The sequence below is a fragment of the Mobula hypostoma genome, chromosome 1 (genome assembly GCF_963921235.1).
Source record: "Mobula hypostoma chromosome 1, sMobHyp1.1, whole genome shotgun sequence".
Taxonomy (NCBI): domain Eukaryota; kingdom Metazoa; phylum Chordata; class Chondrichthyes; order Myliobatiformes; family Myliobatidae; genus Mobula; species Mobula hypostoma.
Window position 1 is genome coordinate 206,742,646 of NC_086097.1, and position 11,852 is coordinate 206,754,497.

General features: G+C 40.8%; 1 pseudogene; it reads left to right on the forward strand.

The window, feature by feature from the left end:
* Nucleotides 1-9,313: 9,313 nt before the first annotated feature.
* LOC134348949 (uncharacterized) lies at nucleotides 9,314-11,156 on the forward strand (annotated as a pseudogene).
* The last annotated feature ends 696 nt before the right edge of the window (nucleotides 11,157-11,852 follow it).

Here is an 11,852-nt window from a genome sequence, read left to right on the forward strand (position 1 = left end):
TTACTAATTGAACTTACTGTGTGCATGAAGTTGTTCTGGGTGTGGTTCGATTTGCGGAAGAAGTTACAGAGTTGTTCTGTTCAACTTTTTTGTTGAGTGACTTCAGAGAAAACTTCACAACAAACTTTGTAGGTCATGTGACTGAACTTAGTTGTCAGTAAACTCAAACCTCAACGGCCTCCTTTGCATTCAGTAGATTGTACTTTCCCCCCAAACAGATTTACTCTCAAATCACTTAGCATGTTCCAATCATGTGAAATAGATCTGTATATTTTTAAAAGTAGTTTTAAAGTTTCAAATTGACACACGTGTCCTGCAGGAAACCACATAAAACTTATTTTTCAGCCAAGCGGTTTTAGAGTTCAGTTCAAACAGATCCAATATAGAGATTGCTTTTAGGAGAGATATTCAGGACACATGAACATTTAGAAATAGTGAGAAAAGTTGGAAATTGGTTTAAACGTGACATACATGATATACATCTATGGCACAAAATTGGCATATTCTTATTCTAAGTTCTAAATGTAACATCAAATATAAGAACAACTTAAGGAAGAAACAGGTTTTGGCTGCTGTGGAAGTTTCCTATAGTTTTTTTTTTCTCCTTAGGTCCGAGAACGGGGCAATGTTTTGACCAAAACATCTCGAACAATAAATACTGCGGCAGTTTGCTAAGCCACTTCGCTGTTCTAACTTGAATATCCGAAACAAGAAAAGTTGATATTTTCTACCTCATTCCGATATTGTGTCAGAAGGAAACTGCAGCAGAGAAAAACCAGCCCAGAATTAAATTGCCATCCATGGTTATATTTGCATAGCACTGTTTGCAAAATAACAAGACAGGTTTCATATTTTGCTGACAGGTTTTACCTGGCAATTGAAACGCTTTGGCCATGTTCAGATTGCGTCGGCAGGAGAGTTCTTTCTAACTTAAATATACAAACGTATTGTTCGGGTTTGACATTCAACGTGAGAGAACTTGTAACATTCATGGTCCATTTACATAGATTTAGCGAAAATAGCCTTTTCGTTTTGGGGCATAGGTGAGAGAGGGTCAACCGCATCGAGGAAAAATGTATAAATGTTTGAAAGCAGGAAAAGATACAGGCCTCCTGGCAGAAAGCAGGCTGGTTGAAAATCTTGGAATATGGTGAGCAATTTTAGGACCCTTATCTGACACTGGAGAGGGTCCAGAGCAGGTTCATAAGAATGATCCCGGGAATGCAAGGATTAACTATGAGAAACGTTCGATAGTCCTGGTCCATACTTGTTGGAGTTTAGAAGAATGAGGTGAGATGATCTCTTTGAAACCGCTGGAATATTGAACCGCCCAGATAGGGATTAGGTAGAGAGGATGTTTCCCATAGTGAGGGAGTCTAGGACTAGAGAGCACAGCCTCAGAACACAAGAATGCCCCTTTAGAACAGAGATGAGGAAGAATTTATTTAGCCAGACAGTGGTGAATCTGTGGAAATCATTTTGACAGACAGCCCAGGAGGCCAAGTTATTGGTTATATTTAAAGGATTCGTAGGTTCTTGATTAGTAAGGTGGTGGTGGTGGGGGCAAAGGATAGAGAGAGAATGAAGGAGAATAGGGTTAAGAATAGGCTGATTTAGAATAATAAAACAGCCACGATGGATTGATGGAGCAGACTCACTGGATCAAGTGGCATCTTTCTGCTCCTATGTCTTATGGTCTGATAGTAGGAGTAGTTCTGGATTGTTTGAACAGAGATGCAATGGCTTGACTGCTACTAACTCCCATAGTCTGACATGTTACATCACTGCAAGCAATTTTGCAAACTATTCACACTTGACACTTATAAAGAGTACATTCAAAATTCTTATATGCAATCTCTGTGGGACTTTCCTCGCTGGGCATTCCATAATATGAAGCTCTGTCTTCTGGGCCGGCCTCAATGGCATTTTGACAGCAGGTGCAGTCCCTTTGGGTCCCCCTTAGCCCTCAGTCCCAGTTCTACAAAACACCATGTGGATTTCCTTCATCCAGAGGTGCAATGGGCATGCACCTTACTTCATGACAACTCCACAAAAGTTGCAAGGAGCAGCACCAAACCAAAACCTTCGAATCTATCATTCAGTAGGGACTGTGGAAAATGTGCCCACAGAAATTCATCTCTTTTTTATGCTTAAGTTTTAATGACGTGCAAACCTTAAAAACCAATGAGTCCACAACATAACCGAACAGAAATATACAAAATTGTTACAGGAAAATGTCATTTCCTCATGCATGCTGCTGATGACATCTAACTTCATCACAATCTACTTCCTGTACCTCTTCTACTACAGTATATCCAAATTATTGAACCATTTATTCAAAATCTATTAGTGCTTGCACAGAACATAGAACTGTATAAAACAGGAACTGGCCCTTCAGCCCACAGTGTTGTGCCAAACTCTTTAGTTAATGACACTTTACTTCTTCTGACTCTTCAAACACCTCTTCAAAGCTGCCTCCACCACTACAAATAGTGTACTTCAGATGACCTACCACTTTCTGTGTAAAAAAAACTTGCCAGGCACATCTCTTTCAAAATATCCTCCTCACCTTAAATGCATACCCTCTGGTATTCAACATTTTGATCCTGGGAAAAAGAAATACCAGCTGTCTCCACTATCTACGCCTCTCATAATTGTATAAACTTCTATTAGGTATCCCTTCAACCTCAACTGCTCCAGAGTAAACAACCCTAGCTTGTCCACACTATCCTATTTTCACAGTCCATTGTCTTTTGCACACTGAGTACCCAATTTTGTGCGGCCTTTCATTGATTCTATTATTATTTATTATGTAATGGTTTTATTGCCCACAAAAAATGAATCTCAGGGTTGTATATGGTGACATATATGTACATTGATAACAAACTTACTTTGAACTTTGAACATTTTATAGCGCAATCCAAGCAGCGTTCCTCAAAAACTCTTCTGAACGTCCTCCATATTGTCTACATGCTTGCTATAATGGAGTGAGCAGAAATGAGTGCAATACTACAGATGTGGCCTAGATAGAGATTTATAAATCTGCAACATAACATTATGACTCTTGTACTCAATGCTTGGACTAATACCTTTTTTTTTAGAAATTATGTTTTTCCACAATGAACTATTGGGAAGACTGAACCCATCTTCTCTGGGCCCTTGCCCTCTCCTGCTATCTGGCTGAAACTAAGTCAGGGAGCTTGTCATCTTTGAATGATAATAAACCCCAGACTGTGTCTTGCTGCAGTGCCTCAAACTATTGAGTCCCACCTTTGTAATATCAATGACATTTATTTGTATCTGACTGATTGGCCATTGTTCCTATTAACATCAGGCATGAATATTCCAACACATAGCTGGTTTGTCCACTTATTCTTTTCGCATATTCCTGAGGTAATCTGCTGCACAAGGCCAGCCCCATTCAGGCAGCATGCTAAGTGTTTCTACACTCCTCTAACTGTAAGGTCTTGAACAGTCCTAGTATCATTGAGTGTGACGCCCTCAGCCGCCAAAATTCTATGTGCTTAAACACCTTTCCTCAAACTTGACTATCTTTCTTGTCAGATTTTCCATTTCATCCCAGATCTTCGATCAACCTATTAGATCTAATATCCATTTCTATGTCTCTGCATCAACTCATTGTTTATGTACACTCATGTAATTTAACTTAAAATGTTTTCCCACATAAAAGGTGCTGGATTGAAAGAAGGTGTCATATTGCATAGACTAGTTTACAATGTCTGAGATTGGTTAAACAAATTTATTTTTGTCTATGGAAAGAATAAGATCAATATTGATGTCAAATAACCAAGTGCGAAGGCTTAGCTGGGAGATAATCGTTCCTTTCAGTATCTTTCAAAATGTTTCTTAGATGGAAGAATTAGCTTCCTATCTGAGAGATTATCTACAAACTGCAATGATAAAAAATCCCTCACTGACCTTTTGAAACAGTCTAAAAGCACATTCTATTGTGATCTGTCTAGTGTTTGCTTGTGAGACTGTCTGCACACTGGAAACTGGATCACATTTGGAATAAGTCACCTTAGTCAAAACTCGCATATCTTTTTTGTTCTTCATCATTTCCTGACTTAAGTTAACTACTGTCCATATAGGTATGATAGGACAAATAACTCCCATCTGTGCTGTAATTTCAATAATACAATTAAATCCAGTGACAGGGATCACTGAAAGCAAAACTGAATAGGTTCAACTCAAAGAAAAGAACAGCTCAAGGTTAAGATTTTTTCCTTCCCTTCTTTATATCTGCTCAGCAGGGATAGTACAGATGTCAGGCAGGATGGTTGAATGCTGCTCTTATGGGATGTGGGAAGGCAGGGTAGTCACCAGTATCACTGATGACTAAAACTGTGAGAAGTGCATCCATAGAAACATAGAAAATCTGCAGCACAATACAGGCCCTTCGGCTCACAATGCTGTGCCGAACATGTACTTACTTTAGAAGTTACCTAGGGTTACCCATAGCCCTCTATTTTTTAAGCTCCATGTACCTATCCAGGAGTCTCTTAAAAGGCCCTATTGTATTCGCCTCCACCACTGTTGCCGGCAGCCCATTCCACACACTCAACACTCTCTGTGTAAAAAACTTACCTCTGACATCTCCTCTGTACCTATTTCAAATCAACTTAAAACTGTGCCCTCTCATGTTAAGGCATTTCAGCCCTGGGAAAAAGTCTCTGACTATCCAAATGATCAATGTCTCTCATCATCTTATACACCTCTATCAAGTCACCTCTTATCCTCCACTGCTCTAAGGAGAAAAGGCCGAGTTCACTCAACCTATCCAGGGAACATCCTTGTAAATCTCCTCTGCACACTTTCTGTATTGAGATGACTAGAAATGAGCACAGTACTCCAAGTGGGGTCTGACCAGGGTCCTATACAGCTGTAACATTACCTCTCAGCTCTTAAATTCAATCTCACGGTTGATGAAGGCCAGTGCACCATATGCTTTCTTAACCACAGAGTCAACCTGCGTCACACATCAAAGTTGCTGGTGAACGCAGCAGGCCAGGCAGCATCTCTAGGAAGAGGTACAGTCGACGTTTCAGGCCGAGACCCTTAATCAGGACTAACTGAAGGAAGAGTTAGTAAGAGTTACTAACTCTTCCTTCAGTTAGACCTGACGAAGGGTCTCGGCCTGAAACGTCGACTGTACCTCTTCCTAGAGATGCTGCCTGGCCTGCTGCATTCACCAGAAGCTTTGATGTGTGTTGCTTGAATTTCCAGCATCTTCAGAATTCCTGTAGTCAACCTGCGTAGCAGCTTTGAGTGTCCTATGGACTTGGACCCCAAGATCCCTCTGATCCACTACAATGCCAAGAGTCTTGTCATTAGTACTATAATCTGCCATCATATTTGACCTACCAAAATGAACAACCTCACACTTAACTGGGTTGAACTTCATTTGCCACTTCTCAGCCCAGTTTTGCATCCTAATGATGTCTCGCTGTAAACTTTGACTGTCCTCCACACTAACCACAACACTCCCAAACTTTTTGTCATCAGCAAATTTACTACCCCACCCCTCCACTTCCTCATCCAGGTCATTTATAAAAATCTTGAGGAGGAGGGGTCCCAGAATATATCCCTGAGGCACACCACTGGTCACCAACCTGCATGCAGAATATTACCCATCTACAACCACCCTTTGCTTTCTGTAGGCAAGCCAATTCTGGATCCACAAAACAAGGTACCCTCGAATCCCATGCTTCCCTACTTTCTCAATAAGCCTGGCATGGGGTACCTTATCAAATGCCTTGCTGAAATCCATATACACTACATCTACTACCCTACCTTCATCAATGTGTTTAGTCACATCCACAAAATTTCAATCAGGCTCATATGGCATGACCTGCCTTTGCCAAAGCCATGCTGACTATTCCAATCATATTATGCCTCTCCAAATGTTCATAAATCCTGCCTCACAGGATCTTTTCCATCAACTTACCTACCACTGAATTAAGACTCACTGGTCTATAATTTCCTGGGCATTCTCTACTCTCTTTCTTGAATAAAGGAACAACATCTGCAATCCTCCAGTACTCTGGAACTTCTCCCATCCCAATAATGATGAAAGATTATTTCCAGAGGCTCAGCAATCTCCTCCTTCGCCTCCAACAATAGCCTGTGTATGCCTCATCCAGTCCTGGAGACTTATCCAACTTGATGCTTTCCAAAAGCTCCTGTACATCCTCTTTCTTTATGTCTATTTGCTCAAGCTTTTCAATCTGCTGTAAGTAATCCATAAAATCAACCAGGTCCTTTTCTGTAGTGAATACTGAAGCAAAGTATTCATTAAGTACCTCCACTATGTCCTCCAGTTCTATACACACTTTTCCACTGTCACACTTGATTAGTCCTATTCTCTTGCTCTTCACATACTTAACCTCTTGCTCTTCACATACTTGTAGAATGCCTTGGGTTTTTCTTTAATCCTGCTCGCCAAGGCCTTCTCATGGCCCCTTCTGGCTCTCCTAATTTCATTTTTAAGCTCTGTCCTGCTAGCCTTATAATCTTCTAGATCTCTATCGTCACCTATTTTTTTGAACCTTTCGTAAACTTTTCTTCTTGACCAGATTTTCAACAGCCTTTGCATACCACGGTTCCTGTGCCCTACCATCCTTTCCATATTTCATTGGAACATACCTATGCAGAACGCCACACAAATATCCCCTGAACATTTACCACATTTCTGCCATACTTTTCCCTGAGAACATCTGCTCCCAAATTATGCTTCCAAGTTCCTGTCTGATAGCTTCATATTTCTCCTGACTCCAATTAACACTTTCCTAACTTGTCTGTTCCTATCTTTCTCCAATGCTATTGTAAAGGAGATAGAATTGTGATCACTATCTCCAAAATGCTCTCCCACTGAGGGACCTGACACCTGACCAGGTTCATTTCCCAATACCAGATCAAGTACAGCCTCCCCTCTTGTAGGCTTATCTACATATTGTGTCAGGAAACCTTCCCGAACACACCTAACAAACTCCACCCCACCTAAACCCCTTGCTCTAGGGACATGCCAATTGATATTTGAGAAATTGAAATCTCCCACCTCGACAACCCTGTTATTATTACACCTTTCCAGAATCTGTCTACCTATCTGCTCCTCAAAGTCTCTATTATTATTAGCTGATCTATAAAAAACACCCAGTAGAGTAATTGACCCCTTCCTGTTTTTAACTTCCACCCACAGAGATTCCGTAGACAATCCCTCCATGACTTCCTCCTTTCTGCAGTCGTGACACTATCTCTGATCAGCAGTGCCACGCCCCCACCTCTTTTGCCTCCCTCCCTGTCCTTTCTGAAACATCTAAAGCCTGGCACTTGAAGTAACAATTCCTGCCCCTGAGCCATCCAAGTCTCTGTAAGTACTGATCCACGCTCTAAGCTCATCCGCTTTGTTCATGATGCTTCTGGCATTAAAATAGACACATCTCAAACCATCGGTCTGAGTGCATCCCTTCTCTAGTAATACATCTGACTTTATCTTCTCCTTCTCAAAATTCATGAGGACTTCGATCATATTATGATCACTTTCCCCGACAGTTCTTTTATCTTAAGCTCTCTAATCAATTCTGATTCATTGCACACCACCCAATCCAGAATAGCTGATTCCCTCGTGTGCTCATCCATGATCTGCTCTAAAAAGCCATCTCATAGGCATTCCAGAAATTCCTTCTCCTGGAATCCAGTACCAACCTGGTTTTCCCAATCTACCTGCATATTAAAATCCCCCATGTCTATTATAACATTGCTCCTTTGGCATGCATTTTCGACTCCCATTGTAATTTGTAGGCCACATCCTTAATACTGCTTGGGGGTCTGTATACAACTCCCATCAGGACCTTTTTACAGTTGCAGTTCCTTAGCTCTCTCCACAATGATTCAAAACCGTGCAACCCCATGTCACTTCTCTCTAATAATTCAATTTATTTTTTTTATCAACAGAGCAACGCTGCCCCCTTTACCCTCCTGCCTATCTTTTTGATAAAATGCCCATCCTTGGACATAAAGCTCCCAGTTATAATCTTCATTCAGCCAGGATCCTGTGATGCCTACATTATCATCCCTGCAACTGTGCTGCAAGTTCATCTACCTTATTCTGTATATTGCACACTTTCAGATATAACCTTCAGTCCTCTATTTAACCTTTTCAATTTTGTCCACCTTTTACATTGCAACTCATCCCGTTGACTGCAATTTTGCCCTATCAATAGCCTCTCCTCACTACATATTGCCTCTGTTTGTAATCCAGCTGCCTCATCTTCAGCTCTATCACTCACCTATCCTGTGATACTTCTTGCATTGAAATATACGCAGCTCAGGACACTAGTCACACCATGCTCAATGTTTTGATACGTAACTTCGTCTGAGATTTTACCAACATCTGCCTCCATAACCTCCCTGAGGAAGGCAAATGTGATGTTAACATTCATTTTGAGAGGACTAGAATATAAAAGCAATGATGTAATGCTGAGACTTTATAAAGCATTTGGAGTACTGTGAGCAGTTTTGAAACTGGAGAGGTTTCAAAGGAAGTTCACAAAAATGATTCTAAGGTTGAATGGCTTGTCATACGAGGAGTGTTTGATGGCTCTGGGCCTGTATTCACTAGAATTCAGAAGAATGAGAGATGATCTAATTGAGACCTATCAAATGGTGAAAGGCCTTGATTCAGTGGATGTGGAGAGGATGTTTCCTATGGTAAGAGAGTCTGAGAGCAGAAGACACAGCCTCAGAATAGAGGGGTGTCCTTTTGGAAGAGTGACGAGGAGGAATTTCTGTGTGTGAGTGGTGAATCTGTGGAATTCTTTGCGAAAGGCAGTCGTGGAGACCATGTCAGAATGTGTATTTTACACAAATGTTGATAGAGTCTTGACTAGTCAAGGCATGAAGGGATACAGGGAGAAGGCAGGAGATTAGGGCTGAGAGAAAAAATGGATCAGCCATGATGGAATGGCAGAGCAGACTCGATGGACCAAATGGCCTAATTCTGATCCTATATCTTTTGGCCTTATGTTTCTACTTCTTCATGGACTGTTACCTTGTCATGTTGAGGGGGCTTCTGTACCTCAGTGATGCTATGAGCTATATCATGTAGAGCTACTCAAGATGGCAGAGAGTTCAGACCAAATATGGTCCACTGGAGAAGGAAATGGCAACCCACTCCTGTAATTTGCCAAGAGAACCTTATGAATAAAAGAGATATATGAGAATGACACCAGAAGATGAGCCCCGCAGGTCTGAAGGTGCTCAACATGCTAATGCAGAATAATGGAGGACAAGTATGAGTAGTACCAGAGCTAATGGCATGGTTGGATTGAAGCCCAAAGGATGTCCAGCTGCTGATGTGCCTAGAAATGGAAAGAAGGTTCGATGTTGTAAAGATCGATACACCATTGGAAACTGGAATGTAAGATCCATGTATCAAGGTTAGCTAAATGTGGTCAAAAATGAGATGGCAAGACTAAAAACGAGATGACAAGATGGCATTGACATATTGGGAAGTAGTGAACTAAAGTGGACTGAAATGGGTCATTTTACATCAGACAATTACCACTTCTTCTAATGTGGGCAGGAAACCCACAGAAAGAATGATATGGCTTTAATTATGAAAAAAAAGGGTATCAAAATCAGTGATTGGATACAACCCCAAAAATGATAGAATGATGACAATATGACTTCAAGGCAAGCCTTTCAACATCACAGTGATCCAAGTTTATGATCCAACCAGAGATGCCAAAGAAGATGAAATTATCCAGTTTTATGAAGAAATGCAGCACCTCCTGGTTATAGCACCAAAAATAGATGTTACATTTATCTTTGGAGACTGGAATGCCAAAGTTAGAAATCACAGAACACCTGGCGTAACTTTGGCCTTGGAGTAGGGAGTGAAGCAGGACAGTGACTGGTAGAATTTTGCCAAATTAACTCTGTGGTTATACCAAATATCCTCTTCCAACAGCCTAAGGGGCAGCTCTATACATAGACGTCACCAGACAGTCAATACTGAAACCAGATTGACTATATACTTTGCAATCAGAGATGGAAGAATGTTATACAGTTAGCTAAAACAAGACCAGGAGCAGACTGTGGCTCAGACCATAAGCTGCTTGTTGTAATATTCAGAATGAAACTGAAGAATATCAGGAAAACCAGCGTATCATCAAAGTCTGATGTTGATAGCATCCCTCAAGGATTTGCCGTGGAGGTGAAGAATAGATTCAATGGATTAAGCCTGGTCGCAAGAAAGCCAGAAGAACTATGGATAGAAGTAAGGAGCAAAAAATATTGCAAATAAAAAGAAGACCAGGAAAGCAAAATGGCTTTCTGCGGAGGCTCTACAATTGGCTAAGCAGCAAAGAGAAGTGAAAAGGTAATGGAGATTGGAACAATATCTCCAACTGAATGCAAAGTTCAAGAAGATAGCAAGGGAAGATAAGAAAACTTAGTGAAAGAATGTGAAGAAGCCAACAGAATTGGAAAAACAAGAGATCTATTCAACAAGATGAGAGAAATCGAAGGAATGTTTCATGCAAAAATGAGTATAGTGAAAGACAAAGAACGGAAGGACCTTACAGAAGCAGAAGATATCAAAAAGAGATGGCAGAAATACACAGAAGAATTGTACAGGAAAGATCCCAACAGCGAAGACACCTGCAATGACTCCCTCATCGATCTAGAGCCGGATATTTTGGAAAGTGAAGTGGAATGGGCAATAGGAAACATTGCCAATAATAAAGCTGCAGGATGTGACAGGATTCCAGTTGAATTCCCAAGAAGGGAAATGTGAAGGAACGTTCAAATTACTGAACAATTTCACTAATTTCACATGCTAGTAAGGTAATGCTAAAGATCATGAAAGCAAGTCTCCAGCAATATATGGAATGAGAACTGCCAGATGTACAAGCTGGTTTTAGAAGAGGCAGAAGCACCAGAGACCAAATTCCTACCTACGCTGGATAATGGAAAAATTGAGGGAATTCCAGAAAAGTATTTATCTATGTTTTATTGACTACTCTAAAGCCTTCAACAGTGTGGAACCTAATAGACTATGGCAAATCCTTAAAGAAATGGGGATACCTGGTCATCTGATCTGCCTTATGAGAAACTTGTATGAAGATCAATAAGCGGCAGTCAGAACTGAACACAGAACGACAAACTGGTTCAAGATTGGGAAAGGATTTGACAAGGCTGCATACTGTCACCCTACTTATTTAATCAATATACTGAACACATCATGAGGAATGCTGGTCCAGAGGACACAAATGTTGGAATCAAACTTGCCAGACAAAATATTAACAACCTCAGATATGCGGATGATACTACTCTAATGGCTGAAAGTGAAGAGGATCTGAGGAAGATTCTAATCAAAGTGAAAGAAGAAAGTGCAAAAGCTGGCTTGTTTCTCAATATTAAGAAAAACAAGATTATGTTGACCAGCCCTATTAACTCTGTGGTAATAAATGGAAAGGAAGTTGAAACAATGACAGATTTTGTCTTCCTCGGTTCAAAGATTTCTGTAGATGGTAACTGCAGCCACGAAATTAAATGGCACTCACTTCTGGGGAGGGCAGCAGTGGCAAACTTAGATAAAATACTGAAGAGCCGCGACATAACATTGTCAATGAAGATCAGTATAGTCAAGTCTATGGTATTTCCGGTTGTGATGTATGGCTGTGAGAGCTGGACTATTAATTAGGCTGAGTACAAAAGAATCAACGCCCTTGAACGTGGATGCTGGAGTTAAGAGTTCGTTGGACAGCAAGAAGATCCAACAAGTCAATACTCGATGAAATACAGCCAGACTGCTCACTAGGAGGCTT